This window comes from Bos taurus, chromosome 12 (genome assembly GCF_002263795.3).
Source record: "Bos taurus isolate L1 Dominette 01449 registration number 42190680 breed Hereford chromosome 12, ARS-UCD2.0, whole genome shotgun sequence".
Taxonomy (NCBI): domain Eukaryota; kingdom Metazoa; phylum Chordata; class Mammalia; order Artiodactyla; family Bovidae; genus Bos; species Bos taurus.
In genome coordinates, this window is record NC_037339.1 from 22,933,681 (window position 1) to 22,958,633 (window position 24,953).

Sequence of the window (24,953 nt, forward strand, 5' to 3'; positions counted from 1 at the left end):
TTTTCCATTCCAGGGGTCCCACTGTCCAATTACTGTGTGCTTATGGTGTTGCTTGTTTAGTCGCTAAGCCTGAAAGTCCGACTCTTTCGTTGTGTCTCTTTTGCTACCCCATGGACTGTAGCCCTCCGGGCTCCTCTGTCCATGGGATTTCCCGGGCAAGAATACTGGAGTGGTTTGCCACTTCCTTTTCCAGGGGATGAATCTCCCTGACTCAGGGATCGAACCCCCCTCTCCTGTGTTGCAAGCGGAGTCTTTACTGCTAAGCCACCAGGGACTGTGTGCTTATAATCTAATTTTATAATTCTCCTAAGTAAGCTATAACACGGAGAAGGTAAACACATCACAAAGTGGTCCATAGTGCCTTGAAGTGTATACTGTTTGCTACGGCCACGTGAAATTGCCAATGTTTGACTACTTTTCACCTACAAAAATGGCATTGACTTAGATCAGACTTACTTACCACTGTTCAGTCGTTCAAATCAAGAAAAAATCCACTTAGTGCTTCTGGGGCGAAGGTAACGGTCCTAATCCCCTGCATTAGCAAGGGGATTGTTAACCACTGGCCACCAGGCAGGTCCTAGTATGAACTTTTCTGAATGAATCATATATAAGAACGATCATAATTCTTCTGCTGTTGATATGATACAGTGATGCCAGCAGGACCTGTTGAGTTCTATTAGGTCTTGCTGCTGTCTCCTCAGAATATTGTGCTTTTTGTCAGTTTCATAGATTGTCTGTATTCTCTACTAGTCTGGCCATTATTTATCTGTGTTCTCATAAAACCCATACCAAGTCATAACCCCACTTACTTATGACTTCTAAGGTTCTTTGAACTTAGAAAACAAGTCACCAAGATTGTCATATTTTTAGGTCAGGTGTAAGAGCAAATAATCTGTAACATTGATGGGATAAGAGAGTCTCTCCTCTGACACACAGTTGAGAGTTTTATCACCTGAATTTTGTGATTTGATTAATTGCTTTTCAGTTATGTTCCAAATATGTGAGATTGCCAGCTAAATATTTGTGAATAAGAGAGATACCACAGTAAGGAAACAGGGATGATAAATCTGATAGTAAAATTATTCCATTTTAATTTGAAATTTCTCTGGTTTCTTTCAGCCCATTATCATTGGACTGTTACCATTTGTCTTGGGTGGACTTGGCAATTAAATCACAGATACAGTTACCATCACCTCGTTGACATAATCCCATTTAGATTTCAGTGTCATTTCTGATGGGCTCTGCAGGAATGAAAGCTTAGCTGCTTGGATACTTGGATCATTATATAGTTATATTCTCTTCTGAAAATAGTCTCCACCGTGTAAATGAAAGGTAGGACAATGTGCATTCATTTAGTCTCCTTTTAATTCTGAACCTTGGGTGAGTGAGTGACAACAGCTCAGTAGTGTCTGACTCTTTTTGACCCCATGGACTTTAAGTAGCCTGCCAGGTTCCTTGGTCAAGTGCATATTAAATTGTTCACACTCATGATAGTTTTTAAGTGGCAAAACTGTAAATTAACTTTCATAAATAATGTTGTAGGAAAATCATAGTGCTTCTGACCTTGAAAAGATGCTTTTCCTAGCAGCATTAATTTTCCATAATTCCTAATGCCATTTCCATTCATAGTCTTGACTGTGATAGATGGGGAAATATTGATTATAGCTCTAGCCCTTTACCTAAGTAAAAAATTATTAACTTGTCTGATTTAGAATTAGGTGTTAGTTTCTTGGGTTTGCTATTAAAGTACATTTCAAACATATATAGGGTAATACATATTTAAATGTGACTGTCATGAAATATACTAAGGAATATCAGTGGTCATTCGGTGCAATTTCCAGTTGGGCCGGACTTCTGTTTCTGTGAGAAGTAGAGGTATCAAATGCCACTGAAAAGCTTCTCCCTCTGACTGTGAGATAAGTGGCACCTCTCTTGGCTCTATGATAGCTACAAACTTAGAAATAAGATTGCATTTTCGCATCCACATGGTTGAGACATTTTGGGGTAAAACAGCTTTGGGATCAGTGTCTCCCAGATCAGATGGTTCCTAACGCATCTGCTTATGTGGTTTTGCCAACTTCAGCTGGCCATGTTCCCCTCAAGCTCCTTTCATTGCAAATCTAATCCTATTAGTTCTCTTCCCTTAAAAAGAAACAGAATATTACTCTTCTTTTTTGTCCTGAAATAAACTCATTAAGGAATTTATGATAGCCTTCCAGTAAAGGATTTCTGTTCCAGGCAGTTTAAATATTTTCAAATGATCTTGTCGGATTAACATTAGGAAATTAGAATCCATCACCTTTCCGAATTTGGAGTTCTCTCATGAGTGATGGTTTGAAACAACAAAAATTCCATTAAAAAGAATTACAGCCATGTGATTTCTCTTAGTAGCACTTCTTCATATCTAAATCTAGAGCAGCCACCAGACATTATGACGTTTTTTTTTTTTGTAACAGAAAGTTGTATGTCATTTACAGAAAATAAAAGTAGAGATGCTGGAACAAATGATGACTTTTTAGTGTCTGTAATGCCTGGTGTTCCTTTTCATAATTACAGAACTTATCCCATGTGCCAGATTCTTTAGCTAACACTGTTCCTGCCTCTTCTATTTCTCTGTACGTGTGTGCTAAATTGCCTCAGTGGTGTCCTATTCTTTGCGACCCCATGGACTGTAGCCTGCCAGGTTCCTCTGTCCATGGGATTTTCCACGCAAGAATACTGGAGTGGGTTGCCATTTCCTCCTCCAGGGGATCTTCCCAACCCAGGGATTGAACCCTCATCTCTCACATCTCCTGCATTAGCAGGTGGGTTCGTTAACTCTAGGGCTACCTGGGAAGCCCAAACACTTCTCTGTTTTACACCTTTCCTCATTTATCTATGCAGTGACCAAATGTGCACTCATAATGCAATACAGGCAAAGCTCCCACATGGAAGCACTGGAGCTCAGAATATTGTAGTATGATGTTTTAAGATCTAAAGCCAGCCCCTGAAAGCCTATTTAACTCAAAATATGCGCTGAATAACAGTTTTATCAAACTTAGTCTTCTTGGAGAACGTTGTTCCTATGAAAAGACAGACTTCTAAATTAAAGGCAGCCAACAAGTCTGTTCTCACTGAAATTCTGTAGCTTTGAGATCTGTGCCTTCCTACCACTCCTGAGATGTGGGAAAGACACCCAGACGTCTGGATGTGTGATTGCTGGGGCCTGAGACATGGCTGCAGTGGAGGAGATTAGGAGCTGGGAAGAAGGTGGTATGAGGAACTGCAGTGAAGATAAAGGGAAGGTGTCAAGGGGAGGGAGGAGGAATAGAAGAGCAGCCCAGATGAGTTCCCTTCTCCTCGTTTCTTCCTTCACCTTATCCTTTCTGTTCCTCCCTTTCCAGCCCTTTCAAAATTATCAAGAGTTCACAGAGCTTCCCTGGTGGCTCAGTGGTAAGGTATCTGCCTGCCAGTGCAGGAGACACAGGTTCGATCCCTAATTTGGAAGATACCACATGCCGAGGAGCAGCTAAGCCCGTGTGCCACACCTCCTGAGCCTGTGCTCTGAAGCCCAAGAGCTGCAATTACTGAGCCCAGGTATCACAGCTACTAAAGCTCGCGCACCCTAGAGCCTGTGCTCTCCAACAAGAGAAGTCACGCAGTGAGAAGCCAGTGCACCGCAACCATCGAGTAGTGCCTGCTCACTGCAACTAGAGAAAAGCCCTGCAGCAGTGAAGACCCAGCACAGCCAAAAATAAATAAGCAAAAAAACAGACATTTAAAAAAATGTTTTTAATAAAACATAAAAGATCTTACAGAAGGAGGAGACGGCAGTGGCTCCCATACTGTATCAGGTAGAGGCCACTGATACAAACCCTCTTCTTGTTTCCTTCTCTTTCCTTCTCTTGCTTTGCAGTAACCTAGCCCTTAAGTGACTTTAGCTCAAGTGAGAAGTGGTGGAGGCACCGAGTCTCCTGTGCACAGGCTCTGTGTGCTGGTGAAGAGGCCTGAAGCCCAGAAGCAACAGGGTGGGGAAGGGGAGGCCTTCTCAGGCTGCCTGCGTTTCCAGATCTTAGCAGTTGTGTGCCAAGTGTGATGCTGTTGCTTTTCATTTAGGACACACTGTCTTCCTTGGGCAGAGAAGGCAGTGGCAGCCCACTCCAGTACTCTTGCCTGGAAAATCCCATGGATGGAGGAGCCTGGAAGGCTGCAGTCCATGGGGTTGCTAAGAGTCGGATACGACTGAGCGCCTTCACTTTCACTTTTCACTTTCATGCATTGGAGAAGGAAATGGCAACCCACTCCAGTGTTCTTGCCTGGAGAATCCCAGGGACAGGGGAGCCTGGTGGGCTGCCATCTCTGGGGTCTCACAGAGTCAGACACGACTGAAGCAACTTAGCAGCAGCAGCAGCAGCAGTCTTCCTTGGTATACTCCCAACTCAAGAATTTAAGGTCTGATTTTGCCTCTGGGCCAGAGTAGGGGATTAATGAATTTGATGAAAACACTGATTTTTTTAAAAACTAGTTGTTAGGTGTATCATCTTCAAAACAAAACAACAGCAACAACAACAAAAACGTTAAAAATACGGTTATAATTTCCATTATAGTTTCATGTGTTTGGGCCACTCAGAAGGCCTGTAGTGTCCTCAGTGAGGGGACACAAAAAATCAGTGCATATTAACTCTGTATGCCTGGAAGGGTCAGCTCAGATTTGTGGTTTGAGAGGATTTGGGCCCTAATTTGTTCACTGAATAGCCTGTGGCTAATTAACTGAATTGGTTAGAAGTCAGCCCTCAGGAGCTTAGGGTCAAGTTTCCCTGTGGACCAGTTTCTCGTCTCTGTTTCATGGTCATTGATTACACTCTTAATCCCTATTCAGGTGACTTGCGAAGTCATGCTATTGATTACAGAGGATTGGGTATGAATGAATCAAAGCCAAGCCATTACCAGAGCAAAATTACTGAATAGAGTTGGCAGGTCAAAATGGTCCATGATCGATGTTTTGTGGCAGCCTGGATGGGAGAAGAGTTTGCAGAACAGATACATGCATGTGTGTATGGCTGAGTCCCTTCACTGTTCACCTGCAACCATCACAACATTGTTAATCTGCTATACCCCAATACAAATTAAAAAGTTAAAAAAACATGGTGCATGAGTTATGATAATGAAGTTGCTGTTGGACAAGACCTAGATGAAAATCCCGGCTTTGCCACTTTACTAGAGGACTTCGGGCAACATGTTCTCTCCCTTTAGTTACTTTGTCTGCAAAATGAGAATGAAGTCAGCTTCACAGGAAAGTTATGAGGATTATCAAGGTGCTACCTGTTATATATGGGATGGGATGTGGTCTTCGTTTACACTGACCTTGCTCCCTGGGGGTACCCTTTCTTCCATATTCAGTGTCCCAGAGTCTCTTCCCACTCCTGCATGCTCTGCTGTTGAAGGTGATGTCTGTTCAGCCTCCATGCCCCACACTAGTCCATGCCACTTGCTGTCTGGAGCTATAGACCCAGGAGAGCTTGCTTGGGAGGGCAGTTTGCCCAATGATTGCATTTATTTAATAGTACATTTAAACGAAATGCTTCTGAGTGATGGGAATTATTCGGCACAGAGAGGACGGGAGTCTCCTAGAAATATACACAAAGATAAATAGGCTGTTCTGTTGTAGGAAATCATGTTGATGGGCTTAGCGTTGTATCTGAATCTTAATATTTCTTCCACTTTATCAGGGCCTTCCAGTTAGTTCTCATTCTCAAGTCATTTCAGAGTTTGTGTCCTGAGTAACTACCTGCTCATTTCCTGGTTTGCACATTTGTTCATCTCCTAGGAGAGGGTTGGAAATAATAGGGACCATAAAGAGGACTCAGCATACAAATTACAAGTAAGATCAATAAAACTAGGATCGAATGATGCTTTTTCATTCTCCTTCTAAGATTATTAGCTCTTTTTTTTTTTTTTGAGGAGAGAAAAATGCAAATGTGATGCTAATTATGAAGATCCATCTGTTATACTTACAGGACCAGAGAGTAAAGCCTAAATTTAAAGCTGTTCCGCAGTACTTTGCCATCTTTGAAGACCCATTTTGGAGAAGCTGTTTCCATCTCAAATGAGCTTTGATGTCCTCCAAAGTAGCAGGTCTTCTGGAAGGACTCTGAGCTGCCATTTGAAGAGGCCAGGTTGTTCTAACTGCACTGCTTTTTGTTTGTTTTATTCTGCAGCAAATATGTGGATTGTACCAAATATGTGCTTACGGGGACGATTGAATAACTCTTTGGAAAGTTATGTAAGTTATGAAAAGCAAGTGTTAGGTAACTGCCAACCCCTGAGTACTTAGTCAGATTATTTGTCTCTTTTTATATCCCACCTGGAAGTGATTCCAAAGAGTACTTTAATGAAAGTTTGTTGAAATCTGCCCTGCCCACTAGGACTGGGCATTGTCCTGGTCATTTTGATATCTGGGTGGGTAATTAATCTGACCTCTTTCATCGTCTGTTTTTGTAATTTTTGAAATTGGAAATGTTACTTTCAATATATAATGTTATTTTACAAAGCCCTGAGTTACAGAACACCTTTGCTGCTGCTGCTGCTAAGTAGCGTCAGTCATGTCTGACTCTGTGCGACTCCATAGACGGCAGCCCACCAGGCTCCCCTGTCCCTGGGATTCTCCAGGCAAGAACACTGGAGTGGGTTGCCATTTCCTTCTCCAATGCATGAAAGTGAAAAGTGGAAGTGAAGTCGCTCAGTTGTGTCTGACTTCGCAACCCCATGGACTGCAGCCTACCAGGCTCCTCCGCCCATGGAATTTTCCAGGCAAGAGTACTGGAGTGGCGTGCCATTGCCTTCTCCGACAGGACACCTCTAAATATTGTTAAACACCCAAATCCATTCCCTCAATTCATTTTCATTGCACAATATGAGATCATTAGGCCTGGAGATGGAGACTTGTCAGTTACTGAAGAAGTACTGGTGGAAGACAGTGGCAGGGCTCAGCTATTCAGACAAGGAGAGAAAGAGAGACCTAAAGGTCATGACTGAGGACAGAATTCCCTGGAATGACACCCCAAGTTGTCTTCCCAATAAAAGTCAAGTAAGGACTTTTCAGAAAGAGATTGTTGTTGGTCTTACCAGTGTGCAGCAAAGTCTAGGAGGGTGATGAGGCAAAAATTCACAATGCAAGAGAATAAATTACAAATAGAATTTCAGAACTTGAAGAAACTTCTGAGATTTTTAAGCCTAACCTTCCAATCGTTCAGATGGTAATGAATCTACCTGCAATGCAGAAGACCCAGGTTCAATCCCTGGGCCGGGAAGATCCCCAGGAGAAGGAAATGGCAACCCATTCCAGTATTCTTGCCTGGAGAATTCCATGGACAGAGGAGCCTGGCTACAGTCCACAGGGTCGCAAAGAGTCAGACACAACTGAGAGACTAACGCTGTTCTTCCCAGCAATGTTACACTTGCACCAAGAAGCTGAGATCAGGAAAGATAAAGGCACTGGGCAAAGACACCCGACTCGTGAGTGGTGGATCCCAGATCAGTTCTGTCTCCTGAGTCCCAGGCCGGGGCTTTTTCTAATTTATTGCCTTTGTAGCCAGTCAATGCCCACACAGACCTTGTAGCATTTCCAAAGTTTTCATTAAAGTGGTATATTATAGTCATGACTGACTCGCAGTGTTGTGTGGCAGACACCAGCCCAACATTGTAAGGCAATTATCCTCCAATTGAAAATTAAAAAAAAAAAATCCCATCAAACTTAAACAGCTGTCATACTTAAAAGGAATGCCTATGTACATTAATTGGACCTTTACAGGTATCTCCCAAAGTTTGCTTTTATTCCCAATGCATTAAAATATACCAAAAGATTTTTTAAAAGTAGTATTTTAAAACCATAAATGTGAACCTTTCCAGAAAGTTTCTCTCCACCTGGAGACTTTATGGGTTTTTTTTCTCATAAAATTATCCCAGGAGCTTCATATACTGTAGATAGAACTTATCATTTCTTAATATCCAGACATGTGTTTTCTGATAAGAAATAGAGAATTTGTGATATAAAATTTTAAATAATTTAACCGTACGCTTTTTGAAATACTTGAACTTTTCTGTATTGCTATTATTTTTTTCAAAGACTCAGTTTTCTCCCATAACCATGGAAGACTTTACTGGAAAGTAAAGTCTTTACTTTACTGGAAAAACTCTTTATTTTTTTTCAGGAATCCTGAATTTGATAAATGAGAAAATTTAAGCAATCTGGTAAGAAGAGGATAATTTTTTCTACTATGTTAAAAACTTCAACTGGGAAAAAAAATGCATAAAACAAAGTATCCTGGGTCTCCAAATTGCTATTTTATACATATTTTATATCCTTATGGCTGTGGTGGTCTCAGGTCATTTTTTTAGGCTCTTTTAACCTCCTGATTGAGAGCCTGATAACCAATAAATTTAATTAAGCAGCTATCAAGCACCAAGAAGGAGTGTAACTGAAGATTGTAAATAAAATGAAAGAGAGGGTCCGGGTATTTGCCCTCTCTTTTTGAAGAGTATATAGTGTACTCGGCAAAGCTCTGTTTTCAGTCAACTTGAGAGAAACTATGAAGTTGGCAAAATTTGCCTTCAGGCCTGTCCCCCTCCCTACCCATTACATCCACCTCTTCTTTATGAGATATGATACATCATTGCATAATCGGTCCAGATTGCTCTTTCTTAAATACTTCTTGACCATCTCGGCTACAGATTAAATGGTCTCTGTCCCTTTTAAGCCATCCTGCGACTTCAGTCTTGCAGGCTCTGTGTTTTAACTGATTTAATGTACATCTGTTTAAAGAGGTTGGACTAGAAAAGAAGGTCACTGTTACCCATTACGATGATGTCTAAGGAAAGCATGATAGTTAAATATAATAAAAACACAACAGCTAGCATTTTATGAGCACTTACCATCTACCAGAATTTGTCAGACTTTTTATATTATAATAGGAATGTCTCTGGTGGCTCAGATGGTAAAGAATTTGCCTGCCATGCAGGAGACCCAGGCTGGATCCCTGGGTCGAGAAGATCCCCTGGAGAAACAAATGGCAACCCACTCCAGTATCCTTGCCTGGAGAATTCCATGGAAAGAGGAGCCTGGCAGGCTACAGTCCATGGGGTTACAAAGAGTCGGGCATGGCTGAGTGAATAACATACACACAACACATTATGATGACTCTGGAAAGCTCCTCACTTTTGGATGAAGAAACTGAGATTTAGACACATGGAGGGATTCAGGACTGTGGGTTTCCTCCCAGTTCTGTTGGATCTCAGTGGCTGAACCACAGAGCCGTCAAGGGACCGAGTGTACCCAAAGCTTGGGTCGCTTTTCTCACCCCCTCCACCTCTGTTTGGATTGCAGCTCTGTTTCAAGGCTCTTGTTAGGTGTGCAATGGGATGCTAAAGAGAGAGTGAATGAGGGGGTGGCGTGTTCAATATCATTTGATGTGCCACCTGCGACAGGTATGATTGCATAAAGCATAGCGTCATCACTGGGCTTTATAACATTTATTTTTTTCCAAATTTTAAGCCCAATACATGTTAACATAAATAATTATACTTTCCCAAATAAAAAAATAGTTAAGCATGACATTGGTTTACATTTCTGTAAATTTCTTAAACATGTGGTTTAAAAGAAGACAAGTAAATTTCATATCTGTGCAGTCAATCTGTTGCAATATTTTGATTTGAATAAGTTTATGAAGAAAATCTATGCTCACACAGATATGTGTTGTAAAAGGAAATTGTATTTTCAGATAATTATGGATATTCTCCTTTGAAGATACATCAAAACTTGACAAAGTTGGCTGAACTGAGGAATCCATCAACAACACTGTCAACCAACTTGACCTAATTGACATTTTCAGAACACTCAGCCCGACAGCAGCAGAATACACAAGTTTTTCAAGTGTAAAAGGAATGCTATCAAGATAGATCATCTTCCAAATTATAAAATGTGTCAATAAATTTTTAAAAGTTCAAGTCATACAATATATGTTGTTTGACCAGAATGGAATTAACTTAGAAATACATAATATAAACATGTCTGAAAGTTAGCAATAATTTAGAAAGTAAAAAAGATGTTTCTAAATAACCCATGATTTGAGGAGAAATAAAGAGAGAAATTAGGAAGTATTTCAAACTGAATGAAAATAAAGACAAATATATAATAATTTGTGGAATGCTGCTAGCACATATTTAGAGGGAAACTTTCTCTAATAGAGTATTATTTTGTTAGAGTAGAAATGTCTCAAATCAATGACCCGTACTTCCATTTTAAAAGTAAAAAAAAAAAAAAAAGTAAATGAAATCGAAAGTAAAGAGAGGAGATAATAAATACAGAGTGGAAATCAATGAAATATAAAACAGACAAAACAATGACAAAATTGCAGAAATCTGAAGCTATTTCTTTGAGGAGATCAATAAAATTAATAAAGCTCTAGTCAGACTGATCAGAGGGAAAAAAGGAGAGAGGGCACTAATTACAAATATTAGGAATGAGAGAGGTGATATCTCTAAAGATTCTATGGGTATTGAAAGAATAATAAGGGAATATTATGAATTATTGCATGCCAATAAATTTGACAACTAAGATGAAATGGAAAATTCCTTCAAAAAACACAAACCAAAGGAGAAATAGTAAAGATGCTAGCCCTGTATCTATTTTTTAAATGAATTTGTAGACAAATACCTTCTCTGTAAGAAAACTCCCAGCCTAGTTGACATCTCTGGTGTATTCTACCAACTATTTAGAAATAATATTACTTCTACAAATCTCTTTCAGAAAATTGGAGACAATACTTCCCAGGAAGGAGTCTTACTATTAATAAAAGCTGGACTCCACTTAGCATGCATATTTTAAATATTTGGAATTTATTGTACATCGTTTATACTTACTAAATCTATCTAAAACAATTTAAGGGTACAAATTAAAACCGTAGAATTAGTAGTGAAAAAATGCTAAGATGGACTGCCCTGTTACTATTGAGAGTTCTGGGAAATATTCTAAACATGTTTGGTGCCCTCTCTCTAAACTTCATACTAATTTGTTGTAGACAAAAATGAGAGATGATAGCCACAAAGATTCCAGATTTCTGGAATTTACATTTCATACAGGATGTTTTCATCATTTTGAAAAATTACAATAATATTCTTTTAATTTTGTAAAAAAAATCCCTATACATTTTTAATTTATTTTTAAAAAGCTTTATTTACTTATTGGCTGTGGTGTGTCGTCATTATTGCACATGGGCTTTCTCTATTTGCAACAAGCAGGGCTGATTTTTCATTGACATGCACAGGCTTCTCATTGCAGCGGCTTTTCCTGTTGTGGAGCATGGATTCTAGGTGCGCAGAGTTCAGTCAGTGCAGCATGTGAGCTCAGTAGTTGCGGCTGGAGGTCTCTAGAGCACTGGCTCTGTATTTGTGGTGCATGGACTTAGTTGCTCTGTTAGCATGTGGGATCTTCCCAGATCAGGGATTGAACCGGTATCCCTTGCATTGCAAGGTGGATTCTTAACCACTGGAGCACCAGGGAACCCCTCCTCCCATAATTTTAAATTGGATTTCATCTCACTGCCTGGCACATAAATTAATTTTTCTGGAGCTCCACTTTGCACTTTCCCTGACTCATGTGCCTTGCACTTTTCATTCCCACAATATGAATGTTTCCTACACAGCCCACATTATTATCATCAGAGTGAGGAGGCTGAGCTCATGGGGCAGTTGTTGACAGCTTTAGTTGGCAGTCTCTCTTTAACTACTTGGAGTTTCTCATTTTCACAACTTTCATTTATTTAAAACTTTATTTCTCCGAATTGTGGGATTGAGTCTCTAAGACTGAAATCTGTTTCTAATTTTTACTGAATTTCCAAATCTAAGATCCAACTGTTTTTAAAAACCCTTTCATTTTATTATCTAATTTCACATAATTTTCATATATATATTTTCACTTTAATGCTAGAACCCCTTTAGGAACAACCATGATTTTATCTAGCTATTTTGTATATGTTCTTTAAAATACATGTGTATGTGTGAGTGTTTGTGTGAGTGTGTATAATATGTATTGGGTTGACCACAAAGTTCCTCAACATCTTACGGAAAAACCCAAAGGAACTTTATATATATTTGTATTTATACTGGCTTATGAGAACATACGAGAGAGTCAACATAAAGAAGATTTCACTTAATCCCTCCGTTGCCTTTACTATAGCTCATGCCGCCGTCATCTTTGGATTTCTACCATAATTTCCTGGTTTGTTTTACCTGGTCCAGTTTCTCCCACTTCTAATTTGGTTCTCGTCAGAGTGAGCGTTCTGAAATATAATCATGTCACAATACTGCACAGACTCCTACAACTCTCCGTTGCTTTGGAAACAGTGCAAACGAATCAGCGTGACGTACAGAAGGTCCACTGTGCTGTGTTCCCACTTTATCTCATCTTTCTCTGGTCCCTTTCTCTTGCTTGACTCTTTCTCCATTGAAATTCTTTCCGGTCCTTTTTCACAGATACTCTTCCCTGTTTCTGGAATCACTCTTTCCCACCTCCTAATTCTCACTTATCTTTCGTGTCTCAGCTTAGACATTTCTTTTCCCCAGAAACTTTCTTTTCCCCAAGCTGAGTTTGATGCTTCTGCTTTGTGTATCTGGAAGCACCCTGCATTTTTCCTGTCAGAACCTTTGCTAGAGCCTTTCGAATTCTTTGTTAACTGTTTTTCCCACTACACCATAAGGTATGTGAGGATGGGGACTGTTGTCTGTCTTGATCGCCATTTTATCATCCAGGTCTGCCTAACATAGTATCTGGTTTATGATAGGAGCTGAATGACAAATGAGTTTCTTGAAAAAGGAAAAGCATACAAAGTAAGCTAAATGGATTTGTAATAATTTTAGAGCAAAAACTGAGGATTTTTTTTTCTATTCAGAATAAAGATACTCAAGCCAAAACCAAAAAACAAAAGAGGGTGACACATACCTAAATAACAAGCAACTTAATTAGCTTGATGTGTTTCTTTCTTTCTTCTTTTTTGGCCATACCACTCAGCTTGTGGGATCTAGTTCCCCAACCAGGGATCAAACCCACGCCCTCAGCAGTGAAAACCAATCACTGGACCACCAGGGAAATCCCATGCTTGTTCATTTCTTGAGATAAGTAAATATTATTCTACTTGAGCCTTTTAAAATTAAGCCAACCTAATTTCACTTATATGAGATATCTAGATTAGTCAAATTCACAGGGCCAGATAGCAGAATACTGGTTACCAGGGGTGAGGAGACTAGGAGAATAGGGAGTTATTTTTTAATGGGGATTTCAGTTTGGGATGAAGAAAAAGTCCTAGAGATGAATTCTGGCAATGATTGCACAATAATGTAGAAGTCCTTAATGCTGTACAGTCCGTATAACTTTGAATATTTCATTGCACTATGCTTCACATATTCCTGAAGCAAGACTTAAAGTCATTTAGCATATCGAAGCATTGTTAATATTCCAGCCAGGTACATTCGTGTGTAATGTCTGAGATAATCTTGGTACTGTAAGAGACCTGTGGAGAATTATACACATGAAGCATCCTTTGACTAGTTCTTGGCTCCAATAAAAGCCACACAAATGAGACTCCCAACCTAAAATAAACTATGGAGGGAAAGGAACTGGAATGAGAGCTTTGGGCTTAAATAGTTTGTTTTTATAGGGAACTTGAGGCTGTCACCCACTGTATTTTCTTGAAATGAAATACACCAGCATCATTTTTTAAAAATTAAAAATAGTTTTTCCTGTGGTCATGTATGGATGTGAGAGTTGGACTGTGAAGAAAGCTGAGCGCTGAAGAATTGATGCTTTTGAACTGTGGTGTTGGAGAAGACTCTTGAGAGTCCCTTGGACTGCAAGGAGATCCAACCAGTCCATTCTGAAGGAGATCAGCCCTGGGATTTCTTTGGAAGGAATGATGCTAAAGCTGAAACTCCAGTACTTTGGCCACCTCATGCAAAGAGTTGACTCATTGGAAAAGACTCTGATGCTGGGAGGGATTGGGGGCAGGAGGAGAAGGGGATGACAGAGGATGAGATGGCTGGATGGCATCACTGACTCGATGGACATGAGTCTGAGTGAACTCCGGGAGTTGGTGATGGACAGGAAGGCCTGGTGTGCTGCGATTCATGAGGTGGCAAAGAGTCGGACATGACTGAGCGACTGAACTGAACTGAACTGAGTATTAACACATACCACATAGTCTGCTGATGTTTTTATGTAGATCGTGATAACAGTGTAACCTCTTTTATAACTTGCCTTTTCTTAGTACTTGCTCAGAAGTTATTGACTCTGACTCTGACATAATCTGCCAAATGGAACATGAGACAAAATTATCTCCTGAAGATTTCAGCAAAAGTAAATAAACCACAAAACATCCAAACCAACTGTCTGTGTTTACTTCTTTCTTTCCATTACGTGCAGGTCAAGTTTTAAGATAGCCAGTCTGCTTGGTTGTCATTCATGAGTAATCATAGTCCTCAGTTTGGTTTTTGTATGTGTGTATTTTGCCAGGGAGGGGAACAGAATCCAAATATGTTACATAAATAGCCTTGTTCATGTAGCTTGCCTTCAATTTCTAGCATTCTGAAGTCACTTTTCAACTCTTCTTCATCCTCCCAGCTCCAATGTCCGCGTATTGCACTGCTTTGCATAAACAGAAACAGATGATAGCTGTGAGTTTCCAAAATGGCCCCATTAATATCCCCATTGTTTCACAGTGGGAACGAACTTTGAACCTGGAACTTGTCTGTCCATGAACATGGGATGCTGCCAAGTAGATGTTCATTTGGAAATGATGATAATTATTGGTGCGAAACATCTGATTTCATACCTTGTAAAACAAAGCTTGGAACAGTGGACTGTCATTCACCCAGTGAAATCATCTAAATGACATTGAGAATGGTTTTTAAATTCTTTCAATATGTAGGATCAGTCTTAAAGCTGAAATCTATTTCATCACAGTATGTGTGTGATTAGTAGGTTATGAACCTAAGGCTTAAAGGTTTATGAATTCAACATTCAGCAGAATCTATAAAGAGTAATTTTAAATTTTTAGCTGTATTTTGCAAAGTCCTTTAAAAGCATCTTTTTAATTGAATTTTAAACCAATAGCAAATGTGATATCCAAGCATCACTTCGGTGCATTTTGAAGTTTTACTTTCAGTGTTTCACCTTTTCACCATGATTGACAACCTGGTGGTTGGGGACATAATAGGAAAATATCACTTGACTTTCTATACTTTCTATGCTATGGGCATCTACACTTGTAATTTAGAATTTCTTCATGATCTGATAGACAGATATTAGATATTGCTACCACCAGCAATAAGAATGTCCTCCTGGCAAAACAGAAATGATCAAGCACAACTGCTTTTCAATTCTACGTCCAAACTGTTTCTTAGTTTTGAGAATTTAAAGACAAGGTATTGCTGTTTCTAAGAACAGCACTGTAGGAAAGAGGAAAGTTCTTTCCAGGACAAAGTCAAGACTACAGAGCAAAAACAGACTGTAGAATTCATAGGAGTTTTTATCTTACCTCTAGCTGTTATTTGCAGCCACATGCCAGGAAAAGCCTCCTTTTCCACCTCTCACCATATTTATGTCCCTCTTTTTATTGAAGTATAGTTGAATTACAATGCTGTGTTAATTGCAGGTGTACAGCAAAGTGGTTAAATATATACATGTGTGTATATATATATATATATATATATATACTTTTTCAGATTCTTTTCCATTATAGATTATTACATGATATTGAGTATAGTTCTCTGTACTAAGTACATCCCCTAAGTATCTCTTACAATGAAAGTAAAGATGCAATTCTTTCAAGACTTTCAAATAACCTTTTGAAAGTTTTCTAACTTTAGACTAAGTCCCCTTCCCCTGACTTTTGCTAAGAGTCCTAAGGCATTTTATTCCCTCCCCAGATATCACAAAGCTGGCGTCTCCTGTGAAAGTGAAAGTGTTAGTCGCCTGGTCATGTCCGATTCTGTGACCCCGTGCACTGTAGCCCACCAGGCTCCTCAGTCCATGGAGTTTTTATCTTCTCCAGGCAAGAATACTGGAGGGGGTTGCCATTTCCTCCTCCAAGGGATCTTCCCGATCCAGGGATTGAACCCAGGTCTCCTGCATTCCAGCAGATTCTTTACCATCTGAGCCACCACCTAAGTAAAAAAAAAATCCTGTAATTTTGATGTGTTAAGAAAACTGATGGGATGGATCCCAGTTTCTGAATGGGAACATTTTCCTCTGTGCTTCCTTTAGAGCAGTTCTTTTAAATAACAATGTCTTTAGTTCAGTTCAGTTCAGTCGCTTAGTCATGTCCGACTCTTTGCGACCCCATGAATCGCAGCACGCCAGGCCTCCCTGTCCATCACCAACTCCCGGAGTTCACTCAGACTCACATCCATCGAGTCAGTGATGCCATCCAGCCATCTCATCCTCTGTCGTCCCCTTCTCCTCCTGCCCCCAATCCCTCCCAGCATCAGTCTTTTCCAATGAGTCAACTCTTCACATGAGGTGGCCAAAGTACTGGAGTTTCGGCTTTAGCATCATTCCTTCCAAAGAAATCCCAGGGCTGATCTCCTTCAGAATGGACTGGTTGGATCTCCTTGCAGTCCAAGGGACTCTCAAGAGTCTTCTCCAACACCACAGTCCAACAGCATCAATTCTTTGGTGCTCAGCTTACTTTTCCCCTAATAATGCTAACAACATTAATTACTACCTATAGAAATAACACACAAAGGGTGAATGGTCCATTCATCAAATCCACCTAATGGGGTTCAAGTTGAGGTACAGATTATACTTTGATGAGCTCAGGCATACTCTCTATGTTGACTGCATAGTGACCCAGACCATAGTCTTCAGGAACTGCAATCTTTGGGAAATAAGCCTTATTTCCAACGGTGTGGTTTACATGAGTTAGGAAGGGAGCTGCATGGAAACAGTGGGTACAGATTCTAGAGAGTCCAGTTTGAAGGAGGCTTGCCTGATAATATAAAGAAAGGTCCGGGCAGCTGAGCAGGTGCACATGCAGCTGCTGATCCAGATTTTCTAGAAACACATAAGCTATTAAGCTGTGTGTTTTGTCTATAAAACCTCTTTGTGCCTTTGGTCACTTTGCTGCGAATCATTGCTCCATTTTTGCTTCTGTGAAAGAAATATTAACAGCTATTAACAGTTAGAAAATGTACTTGGGTTTTAAATATATCTTTTTTTTCCTTTTCCTTTTTTTTCTTTCCATGTGTCCAGGGAATGAACCAGGCATGGGCACAGAGCAAAAGCCAAACTGGGATAAACAAGGGGTTGTTTTGTCCCTTACTGTTATGAGACAGGTGCCACCAACCAGGTGCCACTCTACCCAGGTCAGGGACATTAAATATATCTTTAGAAAACCTTTTAGTTAATCCTAATCTGTCTTGGCAAGCCTCAAATTGGGAAAAGATCCCCAAGAAACAAAGAAAAATCATTTCTAAATTCCTTGTTGGCAGGGGAATGTATTTTTTTTTTTAATTTGAGGCTGCTATGTGCAGAACTCATAATGATTAAAAATTTCAATAAAAATTAGGATTTAGGAGGAATTATCAACTTAAACCAGTTTGCCCAAGGGATTAAGAATACAGTAGCTTTAGTGGAAGTTAAAAGGTTTTAATTAATTTGAGAATACAAACTCAACTCTTACTTCACACACAGTGAATGCAGAATTTATTGGCTATAAAGTTTTTTACTGAGAATTTTTTAGTGCATTTCGTTAAATAAGAATTATAATACTTTTCTTCACTTCTGTTTTTAGAGAAGAGGGTGGGAATACCAAATTGGTTTTGAAACCATTTCATCCAAAGCTGCCTGAAAATGCTCCTCTCTTTCTTTGTTCAGTGATATAAAAGACTTTGACCTCAGATCACTGTGGTCCCAACCAATGACATCAGTCTCAACTCACTGAAGAGAGGCAGTGAAATTATGCTTGTGCTTTGCAAGAAGCAAGATGTCCCAGAGTAGAGAAACAAGCCCTTATTCTGTATAATTTATTCCACATTTAAAAATGTTTGTTCTCTTTTGTAAGCAAGATTGAAGTCCGTATACATAGGAGAATACAAATTGTCTTGGGTTTTATGGGACTAGCTTTTTTTTTTTTAATGGACCATTTTTAAAGTCTTTATTGAATTTGTTACAATATTCCTTCTGTTTTAACGTTTTGGTCTTTTTTGCCACAAGGCACATGGGATCTTAGCTCCCTGACCCGGGATGAAACCTGCACTGCATGCCTTGGAAGGTGAAGTCTTGACCACTAGGCCACCAGGCAAGTCCCCCATGGGACTATTTCAATAAACTAAGTAGATAGATTAGCACACTCAAGACTTAAAATCTATACCTGTTGACAAACTGGACTTAATCCATCTCTTATTTCTAGGGTGGGGGGGGGGGAAGAGGGGGCAGAGTAGCATTGCTGAAACATTTCAGAAATAGCAGATCTGGAATTCTTGGTTTGGTCATCGGCAGCATCTTACATATCATTAATTATTGGAATCCCTTTTCCACCTTTACCTTCCCAAGCATCTTATGATGAATATGACTGTTCATATGCCATACAGTCTTCAGGGCTAGTTGATCACAGTGGATAGTTTATGTTAATGCCAGAGATAACTGAGAGTATAAATAAGAAAGGCAAAGCTGTTTAAGTTCCCAAAGATGAGACAATTATTGTGAGATTTCTGTGACTAAATCAGATATTTTATTTGGATAACTGAAGAAAATGCATAGCTGCTATCTGGAGCTTTGAGGCATTCTGTCTTAATGAGGGTCTTGAGACATCTATCGTTTAAAATGTAGGATAAGCATCAGCTTATTCAAAGTGATATTAGCTCCTACCATTTTTAATATTCAGCCATGTATATTATAAGGAGATTGCTGGATAAAATGTAAATGCGTTTTATTAAAATTTATTTAATAAATTTATTAAAAATCAGGGGGTAATAAAAAAATAGGCACATAGCCAGTGCCTTTTAACTCCAGTATTAGTTTTGTTGCATCCTTTAAAAAAATCTTTAATCTTTTCCTTAAAACTTTTAGGAATCAGAGTATGTCTAGCCAATCGATTATTTAGCTTTGAATCTATTACACTCCATGTGGATAAATGAGAACCCTTAAATTAATTCGTTCTCTAAGTTCACTGTTTAAATATCCTTGCAGCAGTTTTCCCCAAATCTCATAAAAAGCATAAGCAGCTAATTCATCTTTTGCCCCTACATTATCCAAAAGGAAACAAAATCATAGACAAAACCAGCTATAGTTGAAAAGGACTTGTTCATTTCATTCATTCATTCATTTACTCATTCATTTATTTTGCCATGAGAGGGTAGAAGTGGGCTGCTGGGGTGGGAAGACTAGTCGTGGGCTTTGTTTTGTTTTGTTTTAACTTGAGCTTATTTGGAAAGCTGCTGTATAAAGTCACTGGCCTTCTTTTGAAGCAGATCTGCCAGTGGATTGAGTGCTGCCAGGACTCAAGAATAAATCCTCTTTTTCTCACCCCCATAATGCTCTAAATCTTCGCACAATACTGACTCTATAACTCCAAATCCCATGCCTTCTTCCTCCTTTCTGTCCCTTTCTAAACATGTTCGGGTTATGAATCATATGCAGACACAGGATCTATTTGACGACTGGGCTGGGTTCCTTGTCACCACCTCACTGAATTGGAATGCAGCCCACAGATTCGCCCCTGCGCTGGCCCCCGAGGTCCCCCCAGGCTGGGCGAGAGTTCATTGATGTGCTGAATATCACAAAGACTTAATTCTGCACTGAAAGGTTAAAAAGAAAGGAAGGGGGAGGGGAAAGTAGAGAGGAATAGAGATGAGGTCTGCAGAGAATGGTTTATTCAGCTAATGAACTTTTGCAGAATGGCTAACAAGGAAGAATTTTTGCTGAAAGAAACTTGGTCATTGATACGACTCCTTTCTTCCTTCTGTTTGCCCTTTCGAGGGAGAGGAACGTTAAGAGATGCTAGGGATTAAAAGATAGAAGGGTACAGAAAGATGTGTTTTATAAAAGCAAAGCAAGATCTCTCACTTTGGCTTCAGTTTATGCTTGTAGGAAGGGAAGCCTCTTGTGGATTCCCCCTTGCAGCCCTTGTCTCATCTAATATTATGCAGCGAGCAACTCGGACCCAATTTAGCCTTGTCAATCCACACACAAGTCAAAGTCAAGGGATTCCCGCAGATTCTCTTGCAACAGACACTGCCTTTGGGGAGAATGACTGAGTAGTCAGTCTTTATGGTAAAACACAGTCTCATTCTCCAAAGGGTATGAATAAGCCAGAGTGATTTCATTGCAAAGAAAAGAAACTGATAAGAAGCATAATGAAAAACAACATTGTCTGTTCCAGCTTTGTTTCTTCCTTGAGAGGAGTTTCCATATACCCTTGGGCTTTTCTAAATTTGTTAATAACCTGAGTTCTAGGCAAGGTGAGAAGAAATCTGTAAATGACACTTTAAAACAAAAATGTTTTCACCTTTATGAAAATAACCTCATGTGCTTGTGCAAAACATATTCATCGTTTCAATGCCTGCCTGTGACAAATGTTTATATACCTATTATAGGCAATGAGATTAAAAAAAAAAACTGGTACTGGGACTAGCAGAACTGAGGTTTTAACAACTTGAGGAAGTAAATTTGATTTGCATGCCATTTACAAATGATTTCTAACACCCCTGACACCAGAGTTATAAAAGTTTAAAAATTGCACGATGGCTTTACAACTTTCCTGTATTTGATTTATGTTCGCACACACTGTAAAAGAGAGAAAGCTGGCACTTCCTCTTCCTTCTTATAACTAAATAATGCATCACACATTAAGTAGGTGAATCTGGTTCTGCTGTTCTTCAGACTTCTGACTTTATTACCCAAGTATTGAGGTTGTAGGGAAAAGGAGAAAAGGCTGTAGATGGGAGAAGAGAGAAAACCTTTTATTCTCCATCTTTTTGTCCTTTAAACTGTACAGGCACAGGTACCATTATGTAGCATCCCAGCTGGACCGTGTTGATGACCTCTGCCTTCAGTTGAGAAGATGGAGAGTAAGTGAACCGGCCAACTAACGTGATTAACACAATATTCTTTAAGGCCTTCTCCCCCTATTTTTTTCATTTTAGCGTTTTAAGGTTTATTTGTCCATTCAACAAATAAGTGCCGACCGTCTATAATGTGTCAGGCATTGTCCTAGACCTTTGGGTAGATGAATAGAAAAAACAGATAAAGATACCAGCCCCTCGGGGTTGATATTCAAACATAGAATCTTTGTCTGAGTCATAGAGCCTGGTTCTGGTTGTTCAGATTTCCCCCCCAGATCTTTTCAATAGTCATAATCCTAGCAAAGACTTTAGCTAATACTAATTTTTATTTACCGTCTGCACTGTGGTTTATGTTTACTCAATGCTGTACTCTCAGAGGTTGGCACACATATGTAAATGAAAGTGAAAGCATTCATCGCTCAGTTGTGTCCAACTCGTTGCAACCCCATGGACCCTAGGCTCCTCTGTCCATGGAATTCTCCAAGCGAGAATACTGGAGTGGGTAGCCATTCCCTTCTCCAGGGGATCTTCCTGACCCAGGGATCAAACCTGGGTCTCCTGCATTGTAGGCAGATTCTTTACTGCCTGAGCCACCGTGTATGCATAATTTCATCCACTGAACATTTCTTCAACCTACATCCATTCCTTTCCCGTTAAACACTTCCCATGGGCAGTGGAATAGAGAAGTGATATTTGAAAGGTGTTTCTAGTCCTTATTCTGTTAACTACCTAACATCAAATAGGGCTTCCCTTGTGGCTCAGCTGGTAAAGAATCCGCCTGCAATGTGGGAGACCTGGGTTCAATCCCTGGGTTGGGAAGATCCCCTGGAGAAGGGAAAGGCTACCCACTCCAGTATTCTGGCCTGTAGAATTCCATGTACTATACAGTCCATGGGGTTGTGAAGAGTCGGACACGACTGAGTGGCTTTCACTTCAAAATCAAATATCCACTCAAGCTAGGTAATACTGTTTTCTTTTCTCCCCTATTTCTTTAGTGTTTTTAGTAAAGGTCAGGGAGATAAATTGACTGCCAATGGTATACAGTTGACAAGAGTCAAATTCAGCCCTTAGACTGTAGAGCTTGGCTGCTTGTTTTATTTATTGTCCCATTCGCTTATAAATTCATTTAGTCTTCACCCAATAGATTTTTGGATATTGCAAACTATGTACCAGACCCTGACCATTCGCTATGGAGAGCAAGGATAAACCGAGAGCCATGGCCTCTGGAATTCAGTCTGGTGGGGAACCAAGATGCTTCTTTGCAAACACAGTTCAGGACTTAAGTGTTCTTTCAGCTGGTCTTTGTATTCTTTCGAGACTTTTATGGCAAGTTGTCCCTGCCATCAGAGGAATCCACCAGGAACATATTGATTACAGATTTGAGTTGTCTGGCACCTGTGTGCACACACTGCATGCACACATATACACACTTACACACACGCACCAAGATTTCTTTTCCCCCAACTTTGCTGAGCTATTTTTCCTTCTACTGTCTAGCGAGACAATACAGTGATATGCAAGCCTTTCAGAAATCTGACAAGATTCCTGCCCAACTGAATTATTTCATTCTACACTCTGTGTCAGTTCCTGGAAATTAACAATAGACCGTTTCACATTGGTCTTTGATCCCACCAGCTCAGTCATGGTATTTTTCCAGATGTTTCCTCCTTGGGTTGCTATTACAAAAAGCACAGGCCAAGTTGGCCTGTAGCAGGGCTGAGGTATTTGCTTTTTTGCAAAATGACCTGATCATGTGCTACCCAAGGGTTAGCAGAGGGAGACACCCAGACTTTAACATCTGAATGGTCCCTTGAATTATAAGTGTTTTTTAAGAAAAATACCGTGCCCAGTGTAGAGACAAAAACATTCATTTGTCTTGATTCTAGCAACTTGGTTATATTTTGAAAAAAGTTAACATGCTGTTTTCTTTCAGTTTACTGTACCCCAAACAGTCTAACATTGCCAAGAATCTAAATGCCAATAAGCATGGAAAAAACCCTCAACTGCCAAGAGATTATGCCCTTTAGGTGTTTGGGCAGAGATGAGACAAATAATTGGCATTATTATGCCCTTTGTTATGATTTCATAAACAGAAATTTCATAGCACGCTATAGCGCAAATGACAGGAAATGAGCCCACAGCAAAAGGGGCTTGAAGCCTTCAATGTGAAGTTTACTTCATTGCACTAGAAGAACCAGTGACACCAGTGTCCCGAGAGAGAGTCCATAACAGCAAGAGCAGGGACCTTGGGCTCCCTGCACTCCAGTCAAAACTGACCTTGAAGACAGTTTTTTTTTTGCCCCCTTGTGTGGCATATGGGATTTTAGTTTCCCCACCAGGGATCGAACATAGTCCCCTGCATTGGAAGCAAGAGCTTTAACCAATGGACCACCAGGAATCCCTAGGACATTTTTAGATGTACTGAAGCACATGCCCTAAAGTTTAGTATGAGAGAGTGAAAGCAATTTCTTGAAAAATGACAAGAACCAGTCCCTTGATAAGTTCCCACTGAATTTAGTGGCCTAAATTTGACTCTAGAAAGAGTAATGACGATGAATATGTTGTATGAATGTTGACACTTCCATTCTCACAACTGATGCTTATTTCGCTAAGGCTTTCTGATGTGACTTGGGCTAATACGCACACAAAACATTGTTTACTGAGCTTAATTTCTAGGTAGGAAGTACCTTTTTAGGTGCCTATATACCCTATGATCTATCATTCCAGTCCTAGGTATATTTCAGACAGCAATATTTAGCAATATATAGTTATGTGCATGAAAATACATGTATTAGAATGTTCATAGAAGCATCTTTTGTACCAAAGAAAAAAATGGAAACTATCAAAAGACTTATCAACAGTAAAGTGGATAACTTGTAGTATATTCACAATGGCATGCTATGCAGCAATTACAATAAACAAATTACTGTGATGGTCAACCGTATGGATGACACAAACGTCTTACAAACAACGTTGAAGGAAAGAAACCATAACAAAAGAGTCCAAATGTATGATTCCATTCATATCAGTACAAAGTCAGGCAAACCAATCTATTCTGTTTAAAGTTAGGATAATGGTTACCCTTGGGATAGGGTGGTGATTAAAAAGGAGCAGAAGAATGCTTATGAGGTGCCAGTCATATTTTATTTTTTAATCTGAGTAAAGATTGTTGTTTTGTCACTAAGTCAAGGCCAACTCTTGTGCAATCCCATGGAGTATAACCTATGCCAGGGATACTCCAAGGATATCTGTCCATGGGATACCCCAGGCAAGCATACTGCAATGGGTTGCCATTTCCTACTCCAAGGGATCTTCCCAACTCCAGGATTGAAACCACCTCTCCTACATTGGCAGGCAGATTCTTTACCACTGAGCCACCTGGGAAGCCCAAGTAAAGGTTTATGAGGTTATATTGACTTTCTGAAAATTCTTTGATCCATGCCCTTGTGTGTATACTTTTTGATAGGCATGTTAGATTCAATATACTTGTGAAAATGCAAATACTTTTTCACCTAGTAAAGAAAGTAGCAACAGAAAGACTCAGTTCGGACATATGGGTTGGCTAAAAAGTTTCTTGGGGTTTTAACATAGCAGCTTATGGAAAAATCCAAACAAACTTTTTGGCCAAGCCAATACTTAAAAAGAAACATAAATTAGCTCAGAATATGAAGATGGTTGGATGGCCTCACCAATTCGATGGACATGAGTTTGAGCAAGTTCTGAGAGTTGGTGACAGACAGGGAAGCCCGGCATGCTGCAGTCCATGGGGTCACAAAGAGTCAGACATGACTGAGCGACTGAACTGAACTGATGAAGTTTAAATAAAAACTAATTTTGTGACTATTCAAGTCTCATTTTCCTAC

The 24,953-nt window shown here is 39.7% G+C and overlaps 1 protein-coding gene and 1 non-coding gene across 4 annotated transcripts in view; one reads left to right on the forward strand and one right to left on the reverse strand.

The window, feature by feature from the left end:
* Positions 1–24,953, forward strand: part of LHFPL6 (LHFPL tetraspan subfamily member 6) — a 234,291-nt gene that overhangs the window by 136,708 nt on the left and 72,630 nt on the right.
* On the reverse strand, positions 17,267–17,401 carry LOC112449176 (small nucleolar RNA SNORA48). Its single transcript, XR_003037662.1, has one exon. It is a non-coding gene; the product is annotated as a small nucleolar RNA SNORA48 (small nucleolar RNA).